This window comes from Hemiscyllium ocellatum, chromosome 26, assembly GCF_020745735.1.
Source record: "Hemiscyllium ocellatum isolate sHemOce1 chromosome 26, sHemOce1.pat.X.cur, whole genome shotgun sequence".
In the NCBI taxonomy this organism is placed as follows: domain Eukaryota; kingdom Metazoa; phylum Chordata; class Chondrichthyes; order Orectolobiformes; family Hemiscylliidae; genus Hemiscyllium; species Hemiscyllium ocellatum.
The window spans coordinates 4,118,422-4,131,234 of record NC_083426.1 but is presented as its reverse complement, the minus strand read 5'-3'; positions in this window follow the sequence as shown (position 1 = coordinate 4,131,234).

The following is a 12,813-nucleotide window of genomic DNA, read 5'->3' as shown; positions in this document are numbered from 1 at the left end:
TCGCTGGCTGTGGCTCAGTGGGTAGCATTCTTCGTCCAAGACAGAAAGACGTGAGCTCATGCCCCACTCCAGAAGGTTGAGGATATAACCTCAGCAGGAACTCATGCACTCAAAGAGAACCATGGGTACAGGTACATAGTTCCTTGCGAATGGAGTCCCAGGTAGACAGGGGGGTGAAGAAAGCTTGTTGTGCCTTTCTTGGTCAGTGCAGTGATTACAGGAGTTGCGAGATCATGGTTCGCTGTACAGAACATTACTGACGCCACTATTGGAATACTGCATCCAATTGTGGTCTCCATGCTATAGGAAGGATGTAGTAAAACTTGAAAAGGTGCAAAAAAAATTTAGAAAGATGTTGGAGGGTTTGAGCTGTAGGGAGAGGCTGAATAGGCTGAGGCTGTTTTCCCTGGAGTGTTGGAGGCTGAGGGGTGACCTTATAGACATTTATATAATCATGAGGGGCATAGATAAGGTAAATAGATAAGGTCTTTTCCCGGGAGAGAGGGAGTCAAGAACTAGAGGGCATAGATTTAGTGTGAGAGGGGTAAGATTTAAAAAGGGATCTGAGGGGCAACTTTTTCACGTACAGGTGGTGTGTGTAGGAACGAGCTGCCAAAGGAAGTGATGGATGTTGGGAGAATAATAACATTTAAAAAGCATCTGGTTGGGTGTACGAATTGGAAGGGTTTAAAGGAGTATGAGCCAGGTGCTGGCAAATGGGACTAGATTAATTTAGGATATCTGGTCGGCAAGGACGAGTTGGACCAACGGGTCTGTTTCCATGCGGTACATCTCACTGACTCTAGATGTACAGAACAGAGAAATACTCTTTAGCCCAACCTGTCTATACCAGTCAAAAACAACCATCTAACTATTTGAATCCCATTTTCTAACAGTGGCCTTGTATGATCTAGCATCACAAGTGCCGGTGTAAATATTTCTTTGTGTGTAAACCTGAAGTTGTTCTGCAGGAGTGCGGCACTGCCATGTGAGGCACCCAAGCCAGCTTCCGTCTGCCTTTTCAGTTGGACTCAATAATTCATGGCAATAGTTTGTCTGAACGCCCTGATCAATGCTTAGCTTTTCATATAAATAGATTGGCTGCTCGTTATCATCTTGCTTTTTGTGGGAGTTTGCTGTGCACAAATTGAACACTGAATTTCCCCTCACTGTAACAATGACTACTATTCATTGGCTGTAAAATGCATTGGGATGTCCTGAGTGGAAGGTGCTTCAGAAATGCAGGTCTTTATACTGAAACATGGATTTCAGAGTAGATGATGGGGTGTTTAGTGATGGGTTCCTCAGCTACAAGCTATGGGTGGCACGGTGGCTCAGTGGTTAGCACTGCTGCCTCACAGCGCTAAGGACCCAGGTTCGATTCCAGCCTCGGGTAACTGTCTGTGTGGAGTTTGCACGTTCTCCTTGTGACTGTGTGGGTTTCCTCTGGGTGCTCTGGTTTTCTCCCACAGTCCAAAGATGTGCAGGTCAGGTGAACTGACCATGCTAAATTGCCCAGAGTGTTAGGTGCATTAGTCAGAGGGAAATGGGTCTGGGTGGGTTACTCTTCGGAGGGCCAGTGTGGACTGATTGGGCCGAAGGGCTTGTTTCCATTCTGTAGTTAATCTATTCTAAAACTCCTCACCACTGTCTACAAAGCTAACATTGACAGGTTACTGACCCATGGTCTGCATCTGTGTAGCCCACAATAACGTTAAGAAGCTTGGTCCTATTTGGGACAAAGGACCTCCCTTGAATTATGGACAGTCTCTGAAATCCAACATCTCGGAGCACAATTATCCACACTGGGAGCACTAATATTCACACCCGGAGCACCATTGTCCATACACGGAGCACCAATATCCACACCCAGATCACATATTCACAGTCAGAACATCAATATTCACACCCAGACAACCAAGATGTTGGTGTATATGGGATGGTGTACACCAACTCAAACATGTGAACTGCTCCAAGCTCCATCACCATACAGGGCCAGAGCCGCAAGTTCACAGGCACACCATCATCTGCCTGTCACACATTACTCTAATACCATCATCTGCCTGTCACACATTACCCTAACACCATAACCTGCCTGTCACACATTACCCTAACACCATGATGTTATGGTGGTTATGGTGTTAGGGTAATGTGTGACAGGCAGGTTATGGTGTTAGGGTAATGGGTGACAGGCAGGTTATGGTGTTAGAGTAATGTGTGACAGGCAGGTTATGGTGTTAGGGTAATGTGTGACAGGCAGGTTATGGTGTTAGGGTAATGGGTGACAGGCAGGTTATGGTGTTAGGGTAATGTGAGTGTACAAAGGGCCATTTAAAGCTGAATTCAAATGTATGAGTTGGTAAGTTTATAAGTTTCAGTGAATATGAAAGAGGAAATGTTATTGATCATTGACAAGATGTGGACGCCACTGACTAGGGTCAGCATTATCGCTCATCCCTTATAGGCCTTGGGCTGGGTAGCTTGCTGGGATATTTCAGAGGACAGTTAAGGGGTCAATGACATATTGTGCGTCTGGAGTCACAGGGAAGGATGGATGGCCGATTTCCTTCCCTGAAGGACCTTAGTGAACCTGACTGACTTTTCCTACAATTGGCAACAGTTTCATGGTCATCATGAGACTCGTAATTCCAGATTTGTTTAAAAAAAATCAAATCCCACCCTCAAATACGAGGGGATTTGAGTCCAGGCCTGGGGAACATTCCCTGGCTCCCTGGATGAGCAGCCCATGGATAACACCACCTTCCCCTAAAACAATGGTATATCTGTGAGGCCTGGACACAATAAGACTTCCTCAAACTGCACACTACGGAGTAGGTTCACAGTGTCCAATGTGTACGAGACCAGGTACTGGTATCATCAATATGTCAGCCTTCACAAAGACAAGGCCTCCTTTACCATGTATTTGGAAAGCTCGTTTAGAGTTAGCTACAGAAAAATGCTCAACAATTTGGCGAATTCCTGTTTAAGGTGTGTCTTTAGATCCCTTCTCAAGTTTTGTTTCTGTTTGTGTCTCACATCCTCTTTCAAGATTTGGAGATGCCGGTGTTGGACTGGGGTGTACAAAGTTAAAAATCACACAACGCCAGGTTATAGTCCAACAGGTTTAATTGGAAGCACACTAGCTTTCGGAGCGACGCTCCTTCATCAGGTGATTGTGGAGGGCTCGATCGCAACACAGAATTTATAGCAAACATTTGCAGTGTGATGTAACTGAAATTATACATTGAAAAATTGATTGTCTGTTAAGCCTTTCATCTGTTAGAATACAGTGATAGTTTCACTTCTTTCATGTGTAAATCACAAAACCTTTTTTTTAAAGTTGCATTCTCGGGTTAGCTGTTAACAATGGTGATAGCTAGACAATATGTTGAAGGTGTTAGTCCCTTGTGTTCTCTGTCTATGACCTGATGTTTAGATTGATTCTAATCTAAAAAGTGAGATAACGGAGTTTTACATAAATTCATGCAGTTTTTGAGCTCAGAGTTCTACATGAACTGCATACATTCAGTAGTTGATGCAGCATGGTGGCTCAGTGGTTAGCACTGCTACCTCACTGCACCAGGGTCGCAGGTTCGATTCTGGCCTTGGACAACTGTCTGTGTGGGGTTTGCACATTCTCCCCGTGTCTCTGTGGGTTTCCTCCCGCAGTCCAAAGATGTGCAGGTTAGGTGAATTGCCCATAGTGTTGGGGTGAATACAGGGTAGGGGAATGGGTCTGGGTGGGTTACTCTTCGGAGGGTCGGTTTGGACTGGTTGTGCCAAAAGGCCTGTTTCCACTCTGTAGAGATTCTAATCTAATCTAATATCTAGTATAAAAGAAACAGAAGATGCTGCAAATGTGCAGAATCTGTGAGTTAATGTTTCAGGTCAATGCCTGTTCGTCAGAAGTGAAGGACTCTGAGAGAGATAGCAGGTTTTAAGCACAGAGACAGGAATGCGAGAATAATAAAAAGATGAAGTGAAGGTCAGTGAAAGGCAGGAACGATTCGATCACAAGGAAAGGATGATGCTGCAAGGACAAAGGAAATACCTTTGAGGATGTGAAGAAGCAGAAGATGTTTCTGGGAGACAGGGGAAGAGCTGAGGCATTCCTGTCCCCTCCTTGGCTAAACAGTCATAGACTCACAGAGATGTACAGCACAGAAACAGACCCTTTGCTCCAACTCATCCATGCTGACCAGATATCCTAACCTAAGCTAGTTCCATTTGCCAGCACCCGACCCATATCCCTCCAAACCCTTCCTATTCATATACCCATCCAGATGCCTTTTAAATGCTGCAATTGTACCAGCCTCCACCACATCCTCTGGCAGCTCATCCCATACACACACCCAGCTCTGTATGAACAGTTTTGTTTATCACAGAATTGTTACAGCACAGAAGGAGGCCATTTTGCCCATCGTATCTGTGCCAGCTCTCTGACGGAGTAATTCACCTCCTGCCATTCCCCCTGCGTGACTCAGCACAATCTTCTTTTTGAGGTTCTTTCTCGAGTGCCTTGTTTGAGCCAGTCCCCTTCACATTCACCGGCAGTTCATTCCTGATCATCACCGCCCTGCAGCAGCAAGCAGCCTTCCTTTGTGTCATGTTGTGGAGGTACTGGCGTTGGACTGGGGTGGACAATGTTAAACATCACACAACACCAGGTTAGAGTCCAACAGGTATATTTGGGAGCACTAGCTTTCAGAGTGCTGCTGCTTCATCAGGGAGCAGGATCATAAGACACAGAATATATAGCAAAAGATTACAGTGTCATGCAGAGGCTGATAGCCAAGTTCAGTACTCATGGGGATGGCCTCAACCGGGACCTTAGATTCATGTCACACTATGGGACCCCACTCCACAATACACTCATACACACACACACATTCACATACACACACACACACACACACACACACACACTCTTACATACTCAAGCACTCATGCAGACCCTCCCTCACACACACACACTCTCAGACACAAGCACATACACACCCGCGAGGCACACATACACTGACACACACAAACACACTCTATCTCTCTCTCCCTCTCTCCCTCCCTCTCATGCATGCACACTCACATATAAGTCTATGGGGTGAATTTGCATTTGCAGAATTATATTTACAGATGCGTTCTATTTTGTTCAAAAAGTACACAATCTGCAGGCAGTCAATCCATGGAACATTTTATAAATTCCTACTCTAGAAATAGAACCAGTCTGACTCAAGATTGGGATACAGACCAACTCTAATATCATACCTTTAATGCATTGTTTGAGCTGGGATGTCACCATTTTTTAATGAAACCTTAAATTTTCTCAAGAATTTGACTTGAAAGAAGTTCTGAGATTGACATTTTAATAAACCAAAACCTGCAACCCATTCTGAAGATGAAAAACTTAACAAAACTGAGGTTTGTTCAATACATCTGTTGTAATTGCATGGTGTTGTGATCTTTTACTATAAATTCTGTGTCTTATGATCCTGTCCCACAGCTCCCTGATGACAGAGCAGTGCTCCGAAAGCTAGTGCTTCCAAATAAACCTGTTGGACTATAACCTGGTGTTGTGTGATTTTTAACTGTCTTTGTGTCACCATTTTATGAGTTGTTTTTAATCTGGTTCTCAATCTGACCCCGATTGGCAGTAGCTTTCTCCTTATCTACTCTCTCCAGGCCCCTCATGGTTTTGAATACATCTATCAAATCCCCTCTTAACCCTCACTGCTCCAGAGAATCTCCGATCTATCTGTGTGACTGAAGTTCCTCATTCCGATAACTATTCTTGTCAATCTTTTCTGTCTCCTCTCTAATGCCATCGTCATATTCTTCCTAAAGTGCGCAATACCCTACTTGAGGCTGAACTCCATGCCATTGATGAGCCCCATTCACTCACCCAGTAACAATCTCTACCAGACAAGAGTCATATCACAATTCCATAGGTGAAAATGTGTTGCTGGAAAAGCGCAGCAGGTCAGGCAGCATCCAAAGAGCAGGGGAATCGACGTTTCGGGCATAAGCCCTTCTTCAGGATTTCAGCTCTGATCTCCAGCATCTGCAGTCCTCACTTTCTCCATGATTCCATAGGCTTCATCTCACACACTTGGTATCCTCCCAGTCCTCACAACACATCTCACAGCTTTCCAACTCATTTCCACACCAAACAAACTTAAAGCATAAAGTTCACCAACACACTTCCCTCTCTCTTGCAGGGCAAGTGGGACAAAGGAGCAGATAAACAGAGGCAGTAGGAAATGGCCAGAAGTCAGGAAGGAGGTCCACCTGTAATTTCTAAGCAGCCACAAGGAGGCAGTGTTGCCATTACTGGAAAAGTCATCAAGGGCATGGGAAGGACTGACACAGAATACTCAGTCCAAACGGTTCATGCCAGTATCAAGTCGACTTTCAATCACGCACACATGCGCACAGACACCATCACATACACAGACTCACATGTTCACCCACACATGCACGCATTGTAGACATACACATGTGCAAGCACACATGTATAGACTAATACACAAACATGCACACACATACACGTGCACACAGACTCCAACACATACATGGACACGCACGTTTACACACATAGATAAATACCAGTATGGACACACATGCATGCACTCACACAAACACACAAACACACAAACACACAAACACACAAACCTTCATTAGAAAAGTCAGAGCATGGTAGATTTGCAATGCAGGATTCAAATTTTCTCCAAAACAATCTTTGAAGCAAATCAACTCAAAGAGGGGAAATACTGAGGGGTGCGCTGAGCAGGGCATTGAGAATATCAATGAATAATGCTGTTAAACTGCATTTGAATAGCAGAGCTTGTTGATAGATTCAGATTTTGAAATCACTTTCATGTACTGTGCTGCCAACATACAGCTACCTTTGGCCATGGTTATTAGACACACAGAGATAACAGTTTAAACATGTCTTCTGTGAATATCTTTATCTCAAAGGCAAACCAAATGTAGTGTTCATTAAAAAGAGAGAAAGCTGAAATCTAAACCTTAATGAGAATAATGATCAGAATTGCTCATGTCTTACTCAATAGCTAAGGCAGAAAGACCGTGTCATGGACAGAATGAGGTCACTCCCATGTCCTCAGTCCAGCTGGACGGTGATTTCAGCTTTAATGTGACAGCGTAGTCCAAGAATGAGAGGTGTCCCTCAACAATGGGACTAGTCATTGCCCTGGGACCAGTCCATTGCCCTGGCTACAGACTGTGACCCTGATGCACAATCAGGTTATATTCCCTCAGGGAGGGGGACAGGTGGAGGCCAAGAATAGGTCATACAGTCAACCAGCACAGAATCAGACCCTTCTGTCCAACCAGTTCGTGCTGACCATAATCCCAAACTAAACTAGTCCCACCTACCTGCCCCTGGCCCATATCTCTTCAAACCTTGCTTATTCATGTATTATTAGCAGAGGGATTGAATTCAAGAGTCGTGAAGTGATGTTGCAGCTGTACAGGACTTTGGTTAGGCCACATTTGGAGTACTGTGTGCAGTTCTGGTCGCCTCACTTTAGGAAAGATGTGGAAGCTTTGGAGATGGTGCAGAGAAGATTTACCAGGATGTTGCCTGGAATGGAGAATAGGTCGTACGGGGATAGGTTGAGAGTTCTCGGCCTTTTCTCGTTGGAACGGCGAAGGATGAGGGGTGACTTGATAGAGGTTTATAAGATGATCAGAGGAATAGATAGAGTAGACAGTCAGAAACTTTTTCCCCAGGTACAACAGAGTGTTACAAGGGGACATAAATTTAAGGTGAAGGGTGGAAGGTATAGGGGAGATGTCAGGGGTGGGTTCTTTACCCAGAGAGTGGTGGGGGCATGGAATGCGCTGCCCGTGGGATTGGTAGAGTCAGAATCATTGGCGACCTTTAAGCGGCAATTGGATGGGTACATGGATGGGTGCTTAATCTAGGATAGATGTTCGGCACAACATCGTGGGCCGACGGGCCTGTTCTGTGCTGTATTGTTCTATGTTCTATGTACCCAACTGTCGTTTAAACATTATAATTGTACCCACATCCACCACCTCCTTAGGAGGTTCATTCTGCACATGAACCACCCTCTGTATAAAACCCCCTCTGTATAAAACCCCCCACTGTATAAAACCCCCCTCTGTATAAAACCCCCTCTGTATAAAACCCCCCACTGTATAAAACCCCCCTCTGTTTAAAACCACCCTCTGTATAAAACCCCCTCTGTATAAAACCACCCACTGTATAAAACCACCCTCTGTATAAAACCCCCTCTGTATAAAACCACCCACTGTATAAAACCCCCTCTGTATAAAAACCCCCTCTGTATAAAACCACCCTCTGTATAAAACCACCCACTGTATAAAACCACCCTCTGTTTAAAACCACCCTCTGTATAAAACCACCCTCTGTATAAAACCACCCTCTGTATAAAACCCCCTCTGTATAAAACCACCCGCTGTATAAAACCACCCTCTGTATAAAACCCCCTTCTGCATAAAGCCACACTCTGTATAAAACCCCCTCTGTATAAAACCCCCTCTGTATAAAACCACCCTCTGTATAAAACCCCCCTCTGTATAAAGCCACCCTCTGTATAAAACCCCCTCTGTATAAAACATTTGCCTCCTCATGTCTTTTCTAAATCCATTTCCTTAAAACAAGCCCCCTAGTGTCGAAATCCCCCATCCTAGGGAAAAGACACTCACCATTAATTCTATCTATAGCCCTCATGATTTTATGAACCTCTACCTGATCATCTCTCAACCTCCTACGCTCGAGTGAAAAAACTCCCCGCCTAACCAGCCTTTCTTTTTAACTCAAACCATCCATACCCTGCCACATCCTGGTAAATCACTTCTGAACCCTCTCCAGTTTAATAATATCCTCCCTATAACCTCTTCACAGAATCACAGCATCACTCCAGGGCAGAAGGACACCATTTGGACAATCTCATCTGCTCCAGCTCTCCAAGAACTTCAACTTTGTGCAAACTCCCCTTCACCTTGCACATCATTTCTGTTGACATACCCATCCAGTGCCCTCTACAATTCAACCCATCCTCTCATTCTTTCTATAAAGTATCCATGAGTGCAGCTGAATCATTGTTCAATACAATCCCAATGCAAGGATAAGAATTCCTGGCGGAATCATGTTGCAAAACTAAAATCTTCCAAAGCAACCCCGAGACTCAATGCTGCTGTTTCATAGAATCCCTACAGTGTGGAAACAGGCCCTTCAGCCCAACAGCTGAAAATGTGTTGCTGGTTAAAGCACAGCAGGTTAGGCAGCATCCAAGGAATAGGAAATTCGACGTTTCGGGCATAAGCCCTTCAGCCCAACAGGTCCACACTGACCCTCTGAGGAGTAATCCAGCCAGATCCATCCCCCTACCCTATTACTCTACGTTTACTAATGCACCTATCCTACACATCCATAGACACTACGGGCAATTTAGCACGGCCAATTGACCTGACCTGCACATATTTAGACAGTGGGAGGAAACCAGAGCACCCGAAGGAAACCCACGCAGACACAGGGAGAATATGCGAAACCACAACCTGAGGCTGGAATCGAACCTGGGTCCCTGGTGCTGTGAGGCAGCAGTGCTAACTACTGAGCCACCATGCTACATCTACTCTTGCAAACCAGTAAGTTGGTGTGGACCTACCATGGGATTGAGCCTGGATTTCAGCTGAAGTTCCATTATTCAAGAGTGACGTGTTCTCCCAGTGTCTTGTACAACATGTGGCCCTCAGGCAGGAACACTGTTTGCTGGCTCTTCAGCTAGGTTGCTGTTAGTGGGATCTTGCTGTGCGGAGAAGAAACTCACTCAAATGGCAGCGGTGAGGGGGAGGCGGTTGCGGAGGCAAGGGGCAACACAAAAGGCAGGAGGGATCTGTACCAACAGCGTCTCCCTGCCCCCGGGGAATAACGCTGGCGGTGGGCTCTGCCCATTCATCCAGGGCATGTAGCTAGCTCAGGGAACATAGCGAACCCTCCGTAGCCAACAGCAACGAACTGTTTGGAAGGTGCATGGGAGCTGTGCTGTATCAGGCTGGGAAATGGTGGGTGGTATGGTGGCTCAGTGGTTAGCAGTGCTGCTTCACAGCGCAAAGGACCTGGGTTCAATTCCCACCTCGAGTGACTGTGTGGTTTTGCACATTCTCCCCCTGTCTTTGTGGGTCTCCTCTGGGTGCTCTGGTTTCCTCCCACAGTCCAAAGCTGTGCAGCTCAGGTGGATTGGCCATGCTAAATTGCCTGTAGTGTAGGTTAGGAGCATTAGTCAGGGGGAAATGTAGAGTAAGGGAATGGGCCTGGGAGGGTTACTCTTTGGAGGGTTAGTCTGGACTTGTTGGGCCAAGTGGCCTGTTTCCACACTGTGGGGATTCTATGAGGGTGGACACACTGATAATAGGGGCAGGGGGTGATGTTGATGGGGACTTTGGGTTCTGCTGCCTCTACTATAACCAGAGTGAGACACAACTGGAATGCTCCTGCTCGGTATTCGTTGACACAATTCCCTCTTCCATCTGACTGGCTCCATGATTCTGACCTTGATCTTTATGCACCATTCTGGAACCTTCCCACGGGGGTCTCCATTTTGCGATGACCTCCACAGTGCCCACCTCTGCCAGTGGGGCTGGTGGAGGGTCAGTCCAGTGAGGGGTCAGTGTATTCCCCATCGCGAATTGTGAATGAGGCATGTGTTACCCTGGGCGACTTTGACATGTTCCTGACCTCAGGGTTACTCTGGTCTGAAGACCAGAAGATATGGGAGTAGATGGAGGTCATTTCTGAGAATCAATCTGTAAAACCCATTGTTAATGATGATGCTAAAGTTCAATTTAGTGATGATGACCAAGCTCTTTATTCTCACACTCAATCCTCAGCTGCTCATCACTTACTGAGCAGGAGCTTATAGCTTCTTTCATTCCAAAACGTTAGGGCCTTAAACAGGGTTTGCAACTGACAGCACGCTCTGTACCTCTGTCAGTGAGCACACTTGGCCTCTCAAATGATTTACCATTGATTCCTTTACAGCTTAAAACCTTTTCCGTTGTATAAATTAGTTGGTTTATTGATGTAGATGTAACTTCATCTTGGCATTAAACTCATTATTTCCTGCTGTGAGTTTCATTCCTTTGGGACCCAGTTTAACACCGGACTGTCTCAAAGACATGAAATTGGATCCTTTCTTTCAGAAACTGACAGATTATTCTCTGCAGAGTTTCTGCAATTTAATCGTTTCTTTATTAAAATCTCTGTTAATTTTTCTTGGCATCCTCCATTCAGTTTGTGCAGACTGTGTGTGTGTGTGTGTGTGTGTGTGTGTGTGTGCATGTGTGTGTGTGTGTGTGCATGTATGTGAGTGTGTGTGTCTGTGTCTGCGTGTGTGTCTGTTGTGTGTCTGTGTGTGAGTGTGTGTGTGTTGGGAGTGTGTGTGTGTGTCAGTGTAAGTGTGTGTGTGTCTGTGTCTATGTGTGTGTATGTGTGTGTAGGTAAGTGTGAGTGTGTGTGTTGTGTGTGTAAGTGTGTATGTGTGTGTGTAAGGATGTGCAAGTGTTTGAGACTGTGTGTGTTGTGAGTGTGAGTACGTGTGTAAGTGTATGAGAGTGTATGTGTGTGAGAGTGTGTGTGCATGTAAGAGTGAGAGTGTGTGTGTGTTGTGAGTGTGTGAGAGTGTGTGTAAGTGTGAAAATGCCTGTGTGTGTGCGGGTGAGTGTGTGTGTGTATTTGCATGTGAGTGTGTATGTGTGTGTGTGTGCGACTGAGTGTGTATGTGTGTAAGTGAGCGTGTGCATGTGTGTGAGTATGTGTATGCGTGTGTGTGCGGGTGTGTGTATGTGCGTGTGTGCATATGTATGTGTGTGTGCATGTGTGTGTCTGTGTGTGCATATGTGTGTGAGTGCATGTGTGTGTATATGTGTATGTGTGTGTGTGCATATGTGTGTATGTATGTGTATGTGTGAGTATGTGGGCATGTGTGCATATGTGTGTATGTTTATGTATGTGTGTATGTGTGTGCGTATGTGTGTGTATGTGTGTGCGCATGTGTGTGCATGTGTGTGTATGTGTGTGTGAGTGTGTGTATATGTGTATGTGTGTGTGTTTGTGTATGTGTGTGCGTGGGTGTGTGTATGTGTGGGTGTGTGTATGTTTGTGTGTTTATGTGTGAGTGCGTTTATGTGTGTAAGTGTATGTGTGTGTGCATGTGTGTGTATGTGTGTGTGCATGGGTGTGTGCATGTATGTGTATGTGTGTACATGTGTGCTTATGTCTGTGTGTGTATGCATGTGTTTGTGTGTGTATGTGTGTTTGTGTGCGTATGTGTGTCTGTATGTGTGTCTGTGCGTGTGTGTATGTGTGTATATGTGCGCGTGTGTGTATGTGCATCTGTGTGTATGTGTCTATATGTGTGTGTATGTGTGTGTGTTTGTGTATAAGTGTGTGTGTATGTGTGTGCTTGTATGTGTACGTGTGTGTGTATGTGCGTGTGTGTGTGTATGTGTTTATGTGTGTATGTGTGTGTATATGTGTGTGTGTGCATGTGTGCGTATATGTGTGTGTATGTGTGTATAAGTGTGTGTATGTGTGTGCGTATATGTGAGTACATGCATGTGTGTGTATGTGTGTGTGTATGTATGTGTGTGTGAATGTGTGTGTGTGCATGTGTGTATGTCTGCGTGTATGTCTGTGTGCATGTGTGTGTATGTGTGTTTATGCATGTGTGTGTATGCATGTGTGTGCATGTGTGTGTATGTCTGTGCGGGTGTGAGTGTGTGTGTGCATGTGAGTGTAAGTGTGAT